This window comes from Phoenix dactylifera, unplaced genomic scaffold, assembly GCF_009389715.1.
Source record: "Phoenix dactylifera cultivar Barhee BC4 unplaced genomic scaffold, palm_55x_up_171113_PBpolish2nd_filt_p 000499F, whole genome shotgun sequence".
In the NCBI taxonomy this organism is placed as follows: Eukaryota; Viridiplantae; Streptophyta; class Magnoliopsida; order Arecales; family Arecaceae; genus Phoenix; species Phoenix dactylifera.
Genome location: NW_024067918.1, coordinates 303633 through 317725, shown reverse-complemented (window position 1 = coordinate 317725; position 14093 = coordinate 303633). Strand labels below are relative to the sequence as shown.

The 14093-nt window shown below is 40.5% G+C and overlaps 1 pseudogene; it reads left to right on the top strand.

Annotated features, from left to right (window-relative positions):
• Positions 1 to 13580: 13580 nt before the first annotated feature.
• LOC120106244 lies at positions 13581 to 13678 on the top strand (annotated as a pseudogene).
• Positions 13679 to 14093: the final 415 nt, after the last annotated feature.

Sequence of the window (14093 nt, the reverse complement as noted above, 5' to 3'; positions counted from 1 at the left end):
AATATCATCCTTTAGTTTTTGATTGGAGGCCTTTAGTTCTTTATCCTTTGCTCCTAACATACTACAATCACTCATAAGTTCTTGAAAAGCTTCATATAATTCTTCTAAGTAAAATTTTAGTTGAGCTTTGACATACCTCGTCGTTTTCAAATGCCATGAAGCACAAATTTGCGGTCTCTTCCTTCTTCCTCGGAGGAGGATGTGTCACTATCGTCCCACGTTGCCTTCAACGCCTTCTTCTTCTTCTTCCAAAGTGCTTCTTTTGTTGAGGGCATTCGGAACGAATGTGTCCCGGTCTCTTGCAATCATAGCATATGATTGGGTCTCTTTCTTTTTCCTTTTCTTTTTCCCAATCATTTTTCCCTCCAAATTTCTTTCTTGGGAAGGGTTTCTTTTTCTCATGAATTTCTTAAACTTCTTACTATTAAACCCAAGTCCTCATCTTCGCTTCTTCTTCACTCTCACTACTTTTTCTTCACACACACTCGAAGTAGCCTTGAGTGCAATTGTCTTCTTCTTTGGCAACTCTTCTTCATGTTGCTTCATTGTGAGCTCATGCGTCATCAATGAGCCCAATAGTTTTCTAGTCCCAAAGTGTTGAGATCTTTGGCTTCTATGATCGCCGTGACCTTTGCTTCCCATGCTTTCGGCAAGACCTGAGTTTTACTCACAAGTTCCGGATTAGTATAGGATTTACCCAACTCTTTAGACCATTAATTATATCGGTGAAGCGTGTAAACATGCATGTGATGTTTCATTGGGTTCCATCTTAAACAACTCATATTTGTGAACTAGAATGTTCACTTTAGACTCTTTGACTTGATTCGTACCTCGTGGGTAACTTCAAGCCTATCCCATATTTCCTTGGCGGAACTACAGGTGGAGACTCTATTGAACTCATTTACATCTAGAGCACAGAATAATGAGTTCATGGCTTAGAATTGAGTTGAACCATCTTACTGTCATTCTCATCCCAATCCTCCTCAGGTTTGGGAACTTGAATGCCATTAACCATGTGAGATGGTTCGTGTGGTCCCTTGATTATGACCCTCCACAAGGCATAATCTTGTGCTTGAATAAAATCCTCATTCTAGTCTTCCAATAGGTATAATTTGTCCCATTGAAGAGTGGAGGTCTATTGGTCGCCTGCCCTCAGTAGGAACATTGTTAAAGGGTGTTGCCATCTAGATCTTTGGCTAAGATTGGTTAGGTCTTTCAAGAAATACACAGAGCACCCGCTCTGATACCACTTGTTGCCCAGAGATGGTCACCCAAGAGGGGGTGAATTGGGTGTTTTAAAACTTTTTGCCTAATTAAAATAAAACACACAAATGTATGAACTAAAGTAAAGATAAAGGTATGAGAACAATCAATCGCAAACACAAGGTTTTATAGTGGTTCGGAGCTTCCACTGCTCCTACATCCACTCTCCAAAGCACCTTTGGGAATTTTCACTATAATCCAAGATTACAGTCCGGTAGTTTTGCGAGTGCACTACCCAACTCGTTGTTTTACACCGGGCTAACAACGAACCCTATAACCCCCAATTTCACCTAGGCTTGGGACGCTTTTCCCTTGTTCCAAGTTCCTTGACTGGAACAAGCACAATATTGAAAAAGTTTTACAAGAATTTAAAAGCTCTCAAGAAGCAAATAAAACAGTGAGAAATAATAGAACTCGGAAGAACCCTTTTAGCCATTGAAAGCGTGGGAAATGGTGGTTCTTCCGATGTGGATCGCGTTGGCTTGAATGTGAGCTTTGAATGCCTAGCGGAAGAGAGTAGTCGAGCACGAAATCACTTGGGAAGCTTGAAGGCACTTGATTTCTTCACTTGAATGCACTAACTCCCTTGAACCTCTTTTTCTTTCTTCTCTCTTGAATGATCTTGTGTTGGGTTGGTGAGAAGTTGTTGGAAAGCACTTAAGAGCTCCCTTTTATAGCCCAAAAAGCAAATATAGCCGTTAGAGATAAAGTTAAGGGAGGTTGAAATTCAAACCAAACCTGAAAAAGTTGTCAGTCGCGTCCCAGGCGCTTCGGAGACGTCTCCGCTTCAACGCGAGACGTCTCGGCTGTAAGATTTTACTTTTGACGTTGTTTGGGGTCGACTCGGCGCTTTACGGGGACGACTCCGATGATGAACGGTTTGAATCCTTATTTTTCTATTTTTCTGAGAGGGTCGCATCGGCACTTTACGGGGACGTCTCGGCTTGTTTGCGCTTTTTGCATGGGACGACTCCGCTGCCTTGGGGACGACTCCGCCGTTATATCTCCGAAAAACAAGTCTTCTGAAATTCTCTGAGAGAGTCGACTCCGCTCTTTCAGGGGACGTCTCCGCTGCCTTATCACCGAAAAAGACATCCTCTGGAATACCCTGAGAGAGTCGACTCCGCACTCTCTGGGGACGACTCGGAAACTCAGCTTTTACTTGCGGGGACGACTCTGCGTACTGTGGAGACGGCTCGCGCGCATCTCTTGAAATCGGCCTTTCTGCCGCCACTGAGAGAGTCGACTCCGCTTCTGAGAGAGTCGACTCCGACCCTGCGAGACGCCTCGCCAGGTGCCGGGGACGTCTCCAAACGTGCCAGTTCTTCCTGTTTGTGCCAGAGAAGTCTCTGGAACAAACCGGAGACGTCTCGGCTGTCCCTGATCTGTTTTCTTCATCTCAAAAATTCTTCAATAAATTCATAAAAATTATGGAAACTTGCCTAGACATTTCTTAACAATATTCTTAATTAAACACATGAAATCCTCAAGTAAATTGTTAAGATAAATGGAATTATACTCTAGTGTTTTGTATTCATCAAAATCCATTAGGGGGTCAACAGTGGTGCTAAAGATCATCCAAGAAAAAGCCTCTCCTTCTCTCTCCCTTATCCCTTCTTTCTTACAAGCCTCTCTCTTTTGTCCTAACCCAAGACAAGAGGGTCTTCTTTAGGACAAAAAGGCTAGTGAATGTTTTAGAGGTAGAAAGGAAGAAGGAAGTGAAGGAAAATCAGCCAATTAAATTCTTTGGAAGGATTGAACAATTAGAATTAAGTTTTGGTGGAGCTAGAGTCTTGAACCCATTCCTGTGTGGATCAACATCAGAGGGTGAACATTTGGGCACCTTAGGACATCTTCAGTCATATTGGATATAGCGTGATAGGTATTCTTCTATACCAAGATTATATTTTCTACATTATTTGGTTATACTATTAAGGCGATCTTGGCTTATTAGGGTTTCATATAATGGGTTTTATAAGAAAATTTTATAATCCCGTATCTTCCGCTGCGCCCTAGGGCACTGGAAAACCCAACAGTGGTATCAGAGCCACCCTTAATCAGTTTAACCAAATGATAATACTGCTATTATCTTGATGCTTAATTAGATAGCTTTCGGTTTTTGTATGCATGATTCAGTTTTATGCCATGAAGATAGTGTTTATATTCATGTTGTAGCCATAGTATAAATTGCTAGTGCTAAATTATAGAATGTGCATTGAGACCAATATAGTAGTATGAAAACTTTGGGCTGACCCATTCTGAAATAATTGACTCAGTTGGTGTCTAGAAAGGAAGCCACAGGTGGTTATTTAATTAGGACCTCACTCTCTGAGTGAGGGGTGCCTCCCACTTGCTTTTCTGGCCAATTATTTGATTGTCCTTTATGGTTGAACTTAATGTTAGTAAGATACTACTATTTGAAAGCCCTCACTAAATTCATAATTAAGTCGTAGTGTTAATTGCTTTAAGCTGAGCCATTCTGAATCAATTGACTAAGTTGGTGTCGAGGAAAGAGGCTACAGGTGGTTATTTAATTAGGACCTTACTAAGTAAGGAGAGCCTCCCATCTGCTTACCTGGCCAACTATTTGATTGACCTCCATGGAAAAGCTAATTGCTGATATAACACTATAAAGGTCCTTCCTTCATGCTTAGATATTATTATGTCAATATCTACGCTAGCTTGTTGTGATTCCCACAAGGCTAGTATTAGGGATTGATATTGTAATATCTTGGTGCATATGATGCATATGGCATATTTTAATATGTTGCCTTGTTGTGATTCCCACAAGGGCAGCATTATTCAAATATGACTGTATAAAAATGAAGGGTTTGACTTAACTAGACACAATAGTTTGTTGTGATTCCCACAAGACTATATGTGTGCTAGAGGACAGAATAAAGTTGAGAATTGCATGGGATGTAATTGGAAAGAGTTTCCTACCTTTGAACTTATAAGGGCTTGTTGTGATTTCCACAAGGTCTTTTATAAGGAATTTGGATCTCAACCCCACTAAGAAAATTAGTATTTTCTCGTTCATCATACTTGAGGGTTATGATATTCGATAAAATAGTGGGAGTAACAATTAGATAAAAGTTCTTGTCTGATTGAATACATGTCATCATGATTGGTCTGCTTATATTAGTGTTCTTTGTAATTATAGATTAATTCTGTAAAAATGGCATCTTCACTCTCACTTAGAGGTATCTTAGATGCAAACAAATTGACTGGTCCCAACTATGTGGATTGGTTGAGGAATTTAAAGATTGTTCTCACACAAGAAAAACTTTCCTACATTCTTGAAACCCCTGACCTAGGGTCAGCAGGGGAAGATGTAACTGAGGAGGAATTGGCCACATATCGCATGTGAAAAAATGACAGTTTGACTGTCAAATGTATCATGCTTGCTTCTATGAATAATGAATTGCAGAGGCAGCATGATAGCATGGATACTCACTTCATACTCCTTAACTTAAAGGAGTTATATGGTGAGCAGAGCAGAACTGCTAGATATGACATATCTAAATAGTTGTTCCGTGCTAGAATGATCGAGGGATCGTCTGTGCAAGACCACTGTTTAAAGGTTATAGACTTAATCACTCGATTAAGTCAACTTGGTTTTGCTATGGACAGTGAGCTCAGTCAGGATTTGATCCTGCAATCACTACCCGACTCATTCTCGCAGTTTGTCGTGAATTATCACATGAACAAACTGAATTCCTCCCTGCCTGAGCTTCTAAATATGCTGAAAACAGCAGAGTCTCACATCAAGAAGGACAAGGGTCCAATCCTTCTTGTTGGTGAGAGCTCAAAGAAGAAGTCGGGCAACAAGGGTTCAAAGAAAAAACTAAACCCTAAGAGTCGCATCAAAAGAAGAAGGAAAAGAAATCTCTGGACCCGGTACTTGTTTCCACTGTGGCAAGATGGGGCATTGGAAAAGGAACTGCAAGAGCTTTCTTGCAAGTGTGAAGCCTGATGCAAGTGTTGCATCAAAAGGTATGTTTTTATTACATGCCAATATGACATTAAGTTCTTCTGATTCTAATTTATGGGTATTGGATACCGATTGTGGTTCTCACATATGCAAATCTTTGCATGGACTGCAGAAAATTAGAAGACTGAAGAAAGGTGACTTCGAGCTATATGGCGCTGGAGGAGAATCCATCCAGGCTGAAGCTGTTGGCACCTACATACTAGAGCTACCCTCCGGAAAGTTTTTGAAGCTAGAAGACTGTTATTTTATGCCAAAAATCATTAGAAATGTAATTTCAATTCCTTTGTTGCTTAAGAAAGGATTCGAAATAAATGGAAAGAGCAATGGTTGATGCAAAAATAAAATTGTTCTCCCAAGTGCAGGAGAATCGCACAAGTAGTAAAATCTCGGGAGTCCGAGGTCGAATCCTCAGGGAACGATCTATAGATTATTAGCGTAATTTTTAGATATAATTAGTACTTTAGTTGAATAAATATGTGGATTAAAATGATGTTTTGATTTTCAGAAATTAAATGCAGAGAATAATAAACACAATTCAATGAAATAAAAATGGTAGGGATCTGGAATCCCCCTTGATGATATTGCATCCAAGGAATAAACTCTATGGTTCTTGATTAAAGATTAAATGTAGGATAGATCTAATCATGGTATATGTTTCATGAACATATGAACTCAATTTCTAAGCATTCGCCGTGCTTTCTACGTCTACGACGAATCAAATACTAAAGCAATCCATATATCAATAATCATACTCCATTAAAGATCTATCTACGAAATAACTACGCATGGATCAAAAACATATCAATAAATAAAAATCATTAAAAGCAAAAGTTTAGAGTTTACTTCAAAGAGCAATACATCAAAAGTTCCTCCATCTCCCTCCCTAAGAAATCAGCCCTCCATAATCATAAAAGAAAACTCCCTCTTTTTTTTCTTTTCTTTTTTTTTCTATTCTTTTTGGAAACAGAGCATGCTCTGTTTCCCTTTCTTCTCTCTTTTCTTTGAATAGGGGCTCTGTTTTCGAATGAATGAGGGATCGGCAGCCTCTGTTTTTCCTCTCTTTTAAACCCCCCGAGAGCCTCCATATGCCGCGATGGATCCCTGATCCCACGGGATATGTGGACATGCCGAGTATCCCGGATGCGAGAAGGCCAAACGCGGGATGGGAGATGATCACGGATCCTGGGATGCTGATCATCTTCGGACGTGGAGGGACGGCTGGATTGCAAGAGCTGAGATGCATTAGGAGATCCGAGAAGAGCTGGGATGCGGACGAATCGGAAGGAAGCACGGACGGATCGCTGGAAGGCTGATCGCATGAGGCCGCTAAGATGCTCTGTGAACGTGGAAGCTTGGAACGCGTGGGATCTGAGAGGAGCTGGAGCGTGGAAGCTTTGGAATGCATCGCGGGATTTGATGAGCTGCATGCGGACGTTGGGAGCTTTGCGGATGAGGCGGAATCTGGGATGCTGGTCACAGAAGCTGGGATCTCGGGAGAGCTAGAACTCCGGACGCGTGAAGGAAGCTGATCACGGACGTGGCATGCTGGGATGAGGTGCGGACGAGGCGTGCACTCGTGAGGAACTCGGACGTGGACGCTTAGATGAAGTCGGATGGAGCTTGGATGCAGACATGGAAGCTTCACAGGCGAATCACGATCACGGAGCTGGGAGGCGCTGTGAACCGAAGCTGGAGCTGGGACGCGTGGCTTTGATATCACGGGTGATGAATCTGAGACGCTGGCGCTGAGATCACGGAACTGGGAGCTTGATATGACATGGTGGATGGATGAACTCGGGCTCGCGGGCGAAGCGGACTCAGACGGACACTGGAGTGGACGCGAGCTGATGATGCGGGGGTGACGACTGGGAAACAATCCAGAACGTTTAGCTGGTCACTTACAGTGATGCATCTTTCGGGCTCAATGCGCATTTTTAACTTTGATTTACGATCACCTGCACCCCACAAAAATATAATATTAATACAGCACTTCTATCATTATTTGTTAGCAATAATACTAATTTAAGTGATGTGTAGATCGCACTTTTGTGCTCTCATCACACCCCCAACTAGCTTATTGCTAGTCTCTAGCAATTAACGAGCAAATAATAAAATGAGAGTACAAAAGATGTGGTTTAACCTTTGATTTTTATTGAACTAAAGACATAAAATAAGATAAGTACTCACTTTCGTAGGAATCACGATTGCACTTAGCACGTGCAACAAGCCGTTAAACCCCTAGGTTACCCTAGTGGACGAGTGTTGTCTCGTGAGGGTTTTCAGGGATGTTACCCACAAACATCATGAATTATATGACATGAGATTCTAATAAAAATAAACCCTAAGCTAATACACATGTAATTAATTGACAATATTTTCAAGTATGGCAACTGTCAAAGCAAGGAATATAAAAGTGTAGTGTGCATCAAATCATATGACTTTCTCAGAGTACTAATACCTCCACCACAACAGGCACCGCCTGAGTTTTAGGTGCACTACTCAAGTCCACAAATGTTTTCTACACTTTATTAGAACCTGATCCATCAAATTTTCAGATATCACATGTTGTCTAATTTGTCAAGAATGGTTCGCATATAAAGAAAGAGCTATCAATCCAAACTAAACAACCCGGGTACACAGAGGTCCAATACAATGGAGTCAAACCAGCCATTACCACATGTCACTAGGTTCAGCCAACCAACTCATTCATGCTTATTTTTATTTTTTATTTTTTCAAACACATGACAACTACAAGCTATCCAACCCCATTAGGCTCTAGTAAGGTCCATGTAGCGAGCTTTCAGCAATGACCCCCGATCCAGTTGGCTCAAGACATTAGGTGAAACACCCCTCGGACTTAATTACTCGAACCAGACTACGCCACGAGGCCAGACTTGTCATCATAAGGTTTTTTTTTTTTTTAATTATTATGCAAGAAAAGAGAATGATAGACTGAACCATATAATATATTTTATTATATATGTGACTGCATCGTGACTATAGGTCAACCAAGTCGGATCATAAGGCACCTAAGTAATCTAGTCGGGATATTCAACCTCTATCTTTATGTGAAAACCAAATCCTGAACCTTATGGTACGAACAAGGATACTCATACTTCTTTTATGGATAAGGCTAACAAAAATGCAGTTAACAAATATGAACTCCTGAGGCCTTCCTATTGTCATTAAGTACACGTGTGGGGATCTAATAATAGGTCTCTGATCAGTCATAGTATGCATGTGTTCCTTGCCTTAATAGTTGTACACACTCAATATGAAAATACATGTGCATTTGCTCAGAAAAGAAAGTAATAGAATAAATCAAATGCAAAACTTTTTTTTTTTTTTGTCAAAATATTTCCCCTCCCCCCAACTTAAACATTGCATTGTCCTCAATGTAAAAAATGCAAGAAAACTATATGTGGAGAAACAATAGAGAAAAGAATATTGAGAGAAAGAAGAATACCTTGAGCTGTTGATTTTCAGAAAGAAGACCTGGAAAATAAGAAAAAATAAAAGAAAAAAATAATTCTAACTATATACACATACCTTGGCCGTCATGCTCAGTCATAAGAAGGCTCCCCAAGGGAAAGGAGTCCTCTTCATCTGCAAAATTTCAAGAAAAGGTTTTAATCTGTGTCCATTTACCTTAAAAATTTGACCATCCTGTGGATTCTCAATTTCAACTGCCCCGTGTGGAAAAACAGTTTTTACAATGAAAGGACCTGTCCATCTTGATCGTAACTTTCAGGAAACAGATGTAAGCGAGAGTCATACAAAAGAACTTTTTGTGCAGGTTTAAAAGATTTTCTTAGAATTGATTTATCATGCCTAATTTTCATTCGTTCTTTGCAAAGTCTAGCATTGTCATACGCATCCGACGAATTTCATTCAACTCACTTAATTGTAATTTTCGAATTAAACCAGCATCTGACAATTCAAAGTTCAATTTTCTAATGGCCCAATATGATTTATGCTCTAATTCAACAGGTAGATGACATGCTTTTCCATAGACTAGCCGATACGGGGACATACCAAGAATAGTTTTATAAGCAGTACGGTAAGCCCACAATGCGTCAGAAAGTTTTAAAGACCAGTCTTTGCGTGATGGATTCACCGTTTTCTCTAAAATTCGTTTAATCTCCCGATTGGCTACTCTACTTGGCCACTAGTCTGCGGGTGATAAGGAGTTGCAATTCTATGAGTGATACCCGTACTTTCGTAATAGGATCTCAAAAGGCTTATTACAGAAATGTTTTCCTCCATCACTAATTATAACCTTGGGCATCCCAAATCGTGAAAAAATATTTTCTTTCAGAAATTTCAAAACAGGTTTGTGATCATTAGTTCTACAGGCAACAGCTTCTACCCATTTTGACACATACTCAACACCAACTAAAATATACTCATGTCCAAAAGACGGTGGGAATGGGCCCATGAAATCGATGCCCCAAATGTCAAAAATTTCAATAGCAGTAATGGGCTGAAGAGGCATCATTTGCCTACGAGTTAGACTTCCAACACGTTGACATGGGTCACATGTCCTACAGAACTCGTGGGCATCTTTAAATAGTGTAGGCCAATAAAAACCACATTGCAACACCTTAGCTGCCGTTTTCTTAGATGCAAAGTGTCCTCCACAAGCACTGGCATGACAAAAAGAGAGTACACTTTGTATCTCATGTTCCGGAATGCATCTTCTAAAGATTTGATCATTGCAATACTTGAACAAATAAGGAGCATCATAATAATAATTTCTTACTTCACGCAAGAAATTATTCTTATCATTCGATCCCCAATGCTCCGGCATCCGGTTAGTGACAAGAAAGTTTCAATATCAGCATACCATGGCATAGTAGAAAGTGCAAACAATTGCTCTTCAGGGAACGAGTCCTTGATGGGCAACTGTGGCACCGAATCATTAAAAACTAGCCGTGATAAATGGTCAGCAACCACATTCTCTACTCCTTTTTATCTTGATAGTGATGTCAAATTCTTGAGTAAAGATCCATCGTATTAAGCGTGGTTTAGCCCTTTCTTATCCAGTAAATATTTTAGCGCTGCATGATCCGTAAAGATAACAATAGGAGCACCAAGGATATAAGAGCGAAATTGTCTAATGCAAATACTACTGCAAGCAATTCCTTTCGGTGGTGGTGTAATTCATTGAGCATCATTTAAAGTTTTGGCTTGCATAGTAAATGACATATGGCTTATTATCCTTGCGTTGTCCTAGGACAGCTCCTATCGCATAGTCACTAGCATCGCACATGATCTCAAAAGGTAATGACCAATCGGGTGGTCGCACGATGGGTGCAGTGCTAAGCATAGACTTCAACTTTTCGAATGCCTCTTGACAGGTTTCAGTCCAATTGAACGGTGTATCAAGGGATAGGAGGTTACATAATGGTCGGGCTATGACACTAAAGTCCTTGATGAACCTCCTATAAAATCCGGCATGACCCAAAAATGATCTAACATCTCTAACCGTCTTGGGTGCAGGTAGCTTGGCGATTAAGTCAATCTTAGCTCTATCAACTTCCATGCCCTTCGATGAAACAATATGTCCTAGGACAATTCCCTTTGGCACCATGAAGTGGCATTTCTCCCAATTCAGTATCAGGTTCTTTTCTATACACCGAGCTAAGACAGCTTGTAAATGTAGTAAACAATCATCAAAAGAATCGCCAAAAATAGAAAAATCATCCATGAACACTTCCAAAAACTTCTCGTTCATGTCTTCAAAAATACTGAGCATGCATCTTTGAAATGTTGCAGGTGCATTACATAACCCGAACGGCATCCGATGGAAAGCGAATGTACCAAAAGGACAAGTGAAAGTAGTCTTCTCTTGATCTTCTGGTGAAATCTCGATTTGGTAGTATCCGGAATAGCCATCGAGAAAACAATAAAAATTATGTCCTGCAACTCTTTCCAAAACTTGGTCTAGGAAGGGTAGGGGTAAGTGATCTTTCCTAGGGACCAAATTCAATTTGCGATAGTCAACACAACATGCGCCAACTCGTCGGGACACGAGTTGGGACTAACTCCACCCTGCTCATTTTTGGACTACCGTCAGACCTGCTTTTTCGGGCATGACTTGAGTTGGACTCAACCCACTTGCTATCGAAAATTGGGTAAATAATACCCACGTCAAGCAACTTGAGGACTTCTGCTTTAACCACATCTCTCATCGTAGGATTCAACCTGCGTTGCATTTGCCTTGTGGTTTTGGCATTGTCCTCCAAATATATCCGGGTGCGTGCAAATTAAGGGCTAATCCCCTTCAAGTCTACAATAGACCACCCTAAAGCTCCTCTATGATTCTTTAGAACACCAAGTAATTTTCTTTCTTGGGCATGATCAAGATCAGATGAGATGATTATAGGAAAAGTGTCATCGGATCCAAGAAAAGGCATACTTGAGTTCCTTCGGTAAAGGTTTCAACTCGAGCTTAGGTGCTTGTTTCATGGGATGGTACTATCTTTGCTCCTCGAGATGGCAAATGTTCAAATTCCTCTATTCTCGGTCTCCACCCATTGACCATCATGGACATCCGAGTTATCTAAAATAGGTGGGACCGTATCATCAGCAGTACCTTCAGAACACCAATCTATCAAACCATTGTCGGCCGATTCAGTAAATGTTTCTTTTAACTGATATTCTTCCGCCAATGGTTTCAACCCATTCAACTTCTTTACTTTCTTCATGATCACTGGGTTGTTTACCTATACTAAAGACGTTCAGTTCCAAGGTCATATTTTCAAAAGAAAGCTTCATGACACCATTCCTACAATTGATCAATGCATTAGAAGTTGCAAGGAAATGGACGTCCTAAGATGACTGGAATCTGAGATGGTGAATTGGAAGCCGGATGTGTGTCCAGTACGAAAAGTCGACAGGAAAATAGAACTTGTCTACTTGGACCAACACATCTTCGATAATCCTCGAGGGACCTTCACTGACCGGGTCAGCTAATTGTAAGGTCACAGTTGTTGGCTTCAACTCACCCAAACCGAGTTGCTCATATACTGTATATGGCAACAAATTCACACTCGCTCCTAAATCTAACAATGCTCGCTCAATCCTAAAATTGCCAATGATGCACGAGATAGTTGGGCAACCTGGATCCTTATATTTAGGAAGAATGTTATGCTGTAAAATTGCACTCACATTTTCAGCCAGAAATGCCTTCTTCTTGACATTTAAACGACGCTTGACAGTGCAACAAATCTTTTAAAAATTTTGCATAGGAAGGCACTGTTTGATTGCATCAAGAAGAGGTACATTGATTTTTACTTGCTTAAAAAGCTCAGAATTTCAGAGTTTGGTTCAAGCTTTTGCAAGGGCTTTTAATCTTGTGGAAATGGTGCAGGAAAAGGACATTCAATTTTTTCAGTAGATATTGGTGTTTCAGTTTCTTCATTATCCTTTTCTTTTGTCTTGGGAGGGTCAGAATCAGGTATGACTTGTGTTTGTTCTGGGACTGGTCCGGTCAATAACCTTTCCACTTCGCAAAGTTATTATACTCTTTGCTTGTTCTTTATGCAAAGTTGAAGATGATGCATTGCTACGCCATAGACTTGAGGATTAGGTTGTGGTTGAGCTGGTAGCTTGCCTTTCTCTTGAGCACTTAAAGCAGTGGTTAGCGTTGTCAGTTGATTTCTTAATTCATCATTGATTTTAGCTTGACCTTGCATGAAAGATTGCAAAATTTCTTCGAGACTGGATTTTTGAGGGGGTGCATGTGCATAATGAGGGTGCGGAGGTGGAGGAGTTGGGTTATATACTTGTTTGAGGTTGGTCATTCCTCCACCTGAAATTTGGATGGTTCTTCCATCCAGGGTTGTAAGTACCCGAAAAAGGATTATTTGAAAAATTTTTGATAGGTATTCATAACATTGGCCTGATCATGCAAGACTTCCTTGAATGCGGGTATTGTGGGGCAATCAGTGGTGAGATGGCCAGGCATCTCGCAAATCCTACAACACTCGTTGTTATGCTCTACGGTCTTGACGGGTTCAATCCTTCTAAGTTCAATTTCCTCTACCTTCCTAGTAAGGGCTGCCATTTTAGCCTGAATATCATCTGAATACTAAGGTTATAAAGGCCCCCATGTCCAATGTTAGTAGGCTTAGGCAAGGTTTATTCACTCTATCCCCTGTATCCCATAATTGTGCAGTCTCTGCGAGAGAGTCTTAAATAGTCCCATGCCTCATCGGGTTGCTTTTCCAGAAATAGACCATTGCACATAGTCTCTAGAAATTGTTTCAACTGTGGAGACAACCCTTCGTAAAAGAAACTAATGGTTCTCCATGTTTCAAACCCATGATGAGGACAAGAGAGAAGCAAATCTTTAAATCTCTCCCAGCATTCATAAAATGTTTCATGGTCTTTTTGCTGGAAATTACTAATGTGCCTTTTCAAAAAATTAGCTCCTTTGTGCGAGAAAGAATTTTTCAAGAATTCTCTTTGCATATCCTGCCATGTTCCTAGCGATCTAGGTCTCAAGGAGTTAAGCCATGTTTTGGCTTTATCCTTTAAGGAAAAAGGAAACAAGGTCAATCTAAGGACATCTTCCGATACATTTGGCACTCTAAATGTGATGCTAATTTCCTCAAAAATCCTTAAGGTGAAGATAAGGGTTCTCAGATTCTATTCCATGATACTTGGGCAGCAGTTGAATTACTCCTGGTTTGATTTCAAAGTGTCCTACATTTTCAGGAATAATCATGCATGAAGGTTGACTAGTCCTAGTGGGATGTAAGTATTGTCGAAGTGTCATAACTGGGGGTCTACCTTCATTACCATGGTGACTTCCTACATCATTCATCAG